This window comes from Hyperoodon ampullatus (assembly GCF_949752795.1).
Source record: "Hyperoodon ampullatus genome assembly, chromosome: 4".
NCBI lineage: Eukaryota > Metazoa > Chordata > Mammalia > Artiodactyla > Ziphiidae > Hyperoodon > Hyperoodon ampullatus.
In genome coordinates, this window is record NC_136917.1 from 85,232,945 (window position 1) to 85,239,023 (window position 6,079).

The 6,079-nt window shown below is 38.4% G+C and overlaps 1 pseudogene across 1 annotated transcript; it reads left to right on the top strand.

Moving 5' to 3' along the window:
• The first annotated feature begins 873 nt into the window (after positions 1 to 873).
• On the top strand, positions 874 to 1,326 carry LOC307052081 (small ribosomal subunit protein eS21-like; annotated as a pseudogene). The gene has a single exon. The product of its transcript is annotated as a small ribosomal subunit protein eS21-like (transcript).
• The last annotated feature ends 4,753 nt before the right edge of the window (positions 1,327 to 6,079 follow it).

Sequence of the window (6,079 nt, forward strand, 5' to 3'; positions counted from 1 at the left end):
TGTTTTCTGGAGAAGCTCAAGGGAAAAAGCTGCCTTTGCCCAAAGAACTTGGGTAAAGCTTTACTGAAGATGACACACTTCATCTGATCTAAATGAATGGAAGGCCTAGCAATTCTAACAGGAATGCAAACCTACTGCGGAACTGGGAATTGCATTTCATATTTCAAAGTGTCACCTAGGAAAAGAGGGTTGTGTATATTACAATTTAAATGAAGAAATAAGGTAACTAGGTCTCAGAAGTGTACAGGCTAAATGCCAGATGAATGTTTTGGAAAATATATTTAGTGGACTAAAGGAATATTTCAAATGCTTGATATGTACTTCATAAATATGTACAGTTTCCTCCCAAAGTTTGATATGATCTATTCCTAGATGATGTGAATGAAAATTAACAAATAGAACTGATTTTATCTTTTACTTTTCTAGCCTCTGTTCCTTCTCACTCACCATAATTTTCCTAGCTTTCTTCTCCTGAAGTTCATAGCAAGCAGGAGAAACAAGGTCCCATTGCCTGATTGTTACCATTTACAAAACTATTACGTAGTAAATAACAGATTCTCAGCATTTGGTGAAAGTTATTATGTCATAGGCACTATACTATGTAATTTACAGATATTAAGTTATTTAAGTCTCTTTAAAATACTGTAACATCGAATTGAGCCCATTTTTTAGTAAAGAGACTGAAGTTCAGTGACTTTAACCAAGTATCACATAGCTAGTGGGTGGTGATGTTACCACCCTAGCCAGGCTCTCTAGTTTCTGGTGATTTCAACACTAAGGGAATTGGAAAATGTAGTGTAAATTGCTTTAAGAATAGTTGTTTTGCCTTTCTGCACGAGCACTCATCATGGTGCCACCAGACGCACCCTCAACATGCGGAACGACGCCAGCGAGTTCATGGACCTGTGCATGCCGCGGAAATGCTCGTCCAGCTCCTGCATCATCACTGCCAAGGACCACGCACCATCCAGATGAACGTGGCCGAGGCTGACACGGTGACAGGCACGTTCAACGGGGAGTTTAAAAACTATGCTATTGGCGGGGCCATTCACAGGATGGGTGAGTCAGATGATTCCATTCTCCGACTGGCCAAGACCGACGGCATCGTCTCAAAGAACTTCTGACTGGAGAGGATCACAGATGTGGAGCATTTGTCATAAATAAATAGTGAAAACCCACAAAACAAAACAAAACAAAACAAAAAAAGAATATTTGTTTCAAGATGACTATTTTAGTACTTTCTTAGCTCAAGAAGAATAATTTTGTCCTAAATATTTTTCCCAAATCATAAAATGCCTTAATATCATGATAAGTTTCATGCTTATTTTCCCCCAAACATCTAAAGACACGACTAAAACTAATGTCATGCAGAAATATTTTAGTGAATCACAAATCAACATAGATCCCAGATAACTAAATACTAACTCATCCTCCAGTAGATCAGGTGTATTCCTGAATGTGGAAGCCAGGACATCTTGGTTGTTTATAAGCTTTTTCAACTGCATATTAATTTCTTCTACATGATCTCCAAACTCAAAATTTTGTAAACCCTAAGTGATCTTCTCAAAACACTGAAGAAACTGTGGAGACATAACCCCACCTCACTCCTAAGCGCTTTTATTAACATGCAATAAAATTAAACACCCTGTGAAGTCGCTTGTAGGTGGAATCTTTAAAAAGCCCCAAACTCACAGAACAGATCAGATTTGTGTTTACCAGAGGTGGGGATTGGAGGGAGGGGGGAACTGGATGAAGGTGGTAAAAAATGCAACCTTCCAGTTTGTAAGATAAACAAGTACTAGGGATGTAATGTACAACATGATGACTATAGGTAACACTGCTGTAGGGTATACTTGAAAGTTAAGAGAGTAGATCCATGAGTTTTTATCACAAGGAAAAAACAGGCTTTTCTTTTTCTTTTATTTTTTTGTATCTATGTGAGATGACAGATGTTAACTAAACTTATTGTGGTAATCATTTCACAATATATGTAAGTCAAATCATTATGCTGTACACCTTAAACTTATACAGTGCAGTATGTAAATTATATCTCAAGAAAGGTGGAAAAAAGAATTAAACACAGTATTTATCAAGTCACTGCTACATAAAGAGTTGGTGGGAGATCTGCCAGTTAGGTCCTGGGCTATACATAATATGACAGTTTATCTGGTTCAATAAAGTATCTGATAAAATAATAATGGCACAAGTGATGTAACAGCTGGTAGCTCTCATTACAACTCCCATTCTTATACTGGGTATTACAACCTAGAGCTAAGCTCTTAAATGTTTCCCAGCTTCCTTATTTAGTTGACCACCAACCAACAGTTGTATAGAAATGGTAAGCAGAGGCAGGGGATTCTAATGACAAGAACCCTGGGAGGAGAAATATGAAAGGTGGAGGTCCAGTTCAGGTTTGTCTGACTTGCTATATGATATTGGACAAACATCAAGCTTCTCTGGACCTACCAGATTACAAATCTGTAAAGGGGGACTGATGACCCTGCCATCTCTACCTCTAATAAGTGTGAGACTAAAGCATGGTGATTAATGTGAAAAGACACTGTAGTTATAAGGTATTAGTTTTTCCTTTTTTGATTAGCCATAAATAATTGCATTTTACCCTTTTTTGATTAGTGCAGACTCTAAAAAGATACTGTAAAATCATTAACTAAAGGTATTAGTTACCTATTGCTGTATAACAAATTATCACAAAACTTAGCAGCTGGAAAAAACCACAACCATGTATTATCTCACATAGTTTCTGAGGGTCAGGAATCGGAAAGTGGCTTACCTGGGTGGTTCTGGCTCAGGGTCTCTTATGAATTTGCAGTCAAGCTCTCAGACAGGGCTGCATGGATGTCAATGTTTAGCCAGAGTTGAAGGATCTGGTTCTAAATTCACTCAGGTAGTTGTTAGTAGGCCTTGGGTCCTCGGTAGCTGCTGGTCAGATAACACAGCTTCTCAGTATATGGTCCTTTCCACTCTATTGCCTTATAGCATGGCAGTTGGCTTTCCCCGGGTGGAATGAGAGAGAGAGAGGGAGAGGAAGAGGGAGAGAGGGAGAAAGAGAGAAAACATACACCTACGATGGAAGTTTTTTATAAACTAATCTTGGAAGTGACATACCATGCATACACTCTCGTACAGATCCACCCTGGCACAATGTGAGAGAGGATCACACAAGAAGGTGGATTCTGCAGGTAGGGATGATTGGGAGCCATCTTAGAGACTGGTTACCACAGGAAAGTAGAGAAAAGACTAAGTAATAGAGCTTGGCAACTCAAAGTGTGGTCCAGAGGTGAGCAGGTTAGGGATGCACAATCGCAAGTCCCACCTCAGACTACTGAGTCAGAATCTGCATTGTGAGATGTTCCCTACGTGATTCATATGCACACTGAAGGGAGAGAAACCCTGCTGCCTGAATGCCTGAATGTGATTCTTTTTTTTTTTAACTTTTTAAAAATTGAGATATAGTTATACAATATTATATAAGTTACAGTTATACAACATAGTGATTCACAATTTTTAAAATGTTATACTCATTTATAGTGATTGTAAAATATTGGCTATATTCCCTCTGTTGTACAGTATATCCTTGTAGCTGATTTTATACCCAATAGTTTGTACCTCTTTTTTTTTTTTTTTTTTTTTTTTTGCGGTACGCGGGCCTCTCACTGTGTGGCCTCTCCCGTTGCAGAGCACGGGCTCCGGACACGCAGACTCAGTGGCCATGGCTCACGGGCCCAGCCGCTCCGTGGCATGTGGGGTCTTCCCGGACCGGGGCACGAACCCGTGTCCCCTGCATCGGCAGGCGGACTCTCAACCACTGTGCCACCAGGGAAGCCCCTCGTTTGTACCTCTTAATCCCCTACTCTATCTTGCCCCTGCCCCCTCCCCTCTCCCTGCTGGTAACCTCTAGTTTGTTCTCTGTATCTGTGACTGTTTCCTTTTTGTTATATTCACTAGTTTGTTCTATTTTTTAGATTCCACATATAAATGATATCATATAGTATTTGTCTTTCTCTGTCTGACTTATTTCACTTGGCATAATATCCTCCAAGTCCATCCATGCTGTTGGAAATGGCAAATTTTCATTCTTTTTTATGGCTGAGTAGTATTCCATTGTATATATATACCACATCTTCTTCATCCATTCATGTGTTGAGGGACACTTAGGTTGTTTCCATATCTTGGCAATTGTCAGTAATGCTGCTATGAACATTGGGGTGCATGTATCTTTTTGAATTACTGTTTTCATTTTCTTCAGATATATACCCAGGATTGGAATTGCTGGGTCATATGGTAGTTCTATTTTTAGATTTTTGAGAAACCACCATATTGTTTTCCACAGTGGCTACACTGATTGACATTACCACCAACAGTGTATGAGGGTCCCTTTTTCCACATCCTCCCCAACATTTGTTATTTGTGTTCTTTTTGATGATAGCCATTCTGACAGGTATGAGGTGATATCTCACTGTGGTTTTAATTTGCATTTTCCTGATGAAGAGCGATGTTGAGCATCTTTTCATGTGCCTATTGGCCATCTGTACATCTTCTTTGGAAAAATGTCTATTCAGTTCTTCTGCCCATTTTTTAATTGGGTTGTTTGGGGTTTTTTGATGTTGGGTTGTATGAGCTGTATATATATTTTGGATATTGACACTTTATTGGTCTTTTCATTTTGTTGATGGTTTCTTTGGCTGTGCAAAAGCTTTTAAGTCTAATTAGGTCCGAATGTGATTATATTTCCTTGCAAAAAACCTGATCATTCTTAACATGTCCTAACAATTTAAACCCTGACAATGAAACTAGCATTAACTTTGGGAGAAATATCTTAATAAGAGTATTCACTGGCATGACATTTTTTGTCGTCTCACATTAAGACATGTTTAACATGTCATAGATTTGTCACAGAGAGTATCTCTGATTAAATATTTTTCTTCTAATTTCTCTGAAAAATGGATAAGCCATATAGTACCTTATTTTATTTATACAATTATATACATTGTTTATTACTTCCCAGCTCTGTTGGACCTTACCTCATGTTTTAAATAGCAGGGCAACCAAGAGAGAATTGAGAATGCTATTTGACACAAGTTTGTATGTTCTGTATCTATGTGAAACAAAACAAAATTTTTATCTTAAAAGCTGGTGGCAGCTTAGGGTAAGAACTATCTTTGGGAAAAATATCCTCATAAGTCATTTATAGAACAAAGAAGATTATTGTATAGTAGAGGTCGGCAACCTTATTGTTAATGGATCAGAGAGTAAATATTCTTTTTTTTTAATTTTATTTATTTATTTTTAGGCAGCAGGTTCTTATTAGTTATCTATTTTATACATATTAATGTATATATGTAAATCCCAATCTACCAATTCATCCTACCCCCCTCCCCTACCACGCTTTCCCCTCTTGGAGTCCACGTTTGTTCTCTACATCTGTGTCGCTATTTCTGCCTTGCAAACTGGTTCAGCTGTACCACTTTTCTAGATTCCACATATATGCGTTAATATACAATATTTGTTTTTCTCTTTCTGACTTACTTCACTATGTATGACAGTCTCTAGGTCCATCGACATCTCTACAAATGACACAATTTCATTCCTTTTTATGGCTGAGTAATATTCCATTGTATATATGTACCACATCTTCTTTATCCATTCGTCTGTCGATGGGCATTTAGGTTGCTTCCACGACCTGGCTATTGTTAATAGTGCTGCAATGAACATTGGGGTGCATGTGACTTCTTGAATTATGGTTTTCTCTGGGTATAGGTCCAGTAGTGGGACTGCTGGGTCATGCGGTAATTCTATTTTTAGTTTTTGAAGGAACCTCTATACTGTTCTCCACAGTGGCTGTAACAACTTATATTCCCACCAACAGTGCAAGAGGGTTCCCTTTTCTCCACACCCTCTCCAGCATTTGTTGTTTGTAGATTTTCTGATGATGCCCATTCTAACTGGTGTGAGGTGATACCTCATTGTAGTTTTGATTTGCATTTCTCTAATAATCAGTGATGTGGAGCAGCATTTCATATGCCTCTTAGCCATCTGTATGTCGTCTCTGGAGAAATGT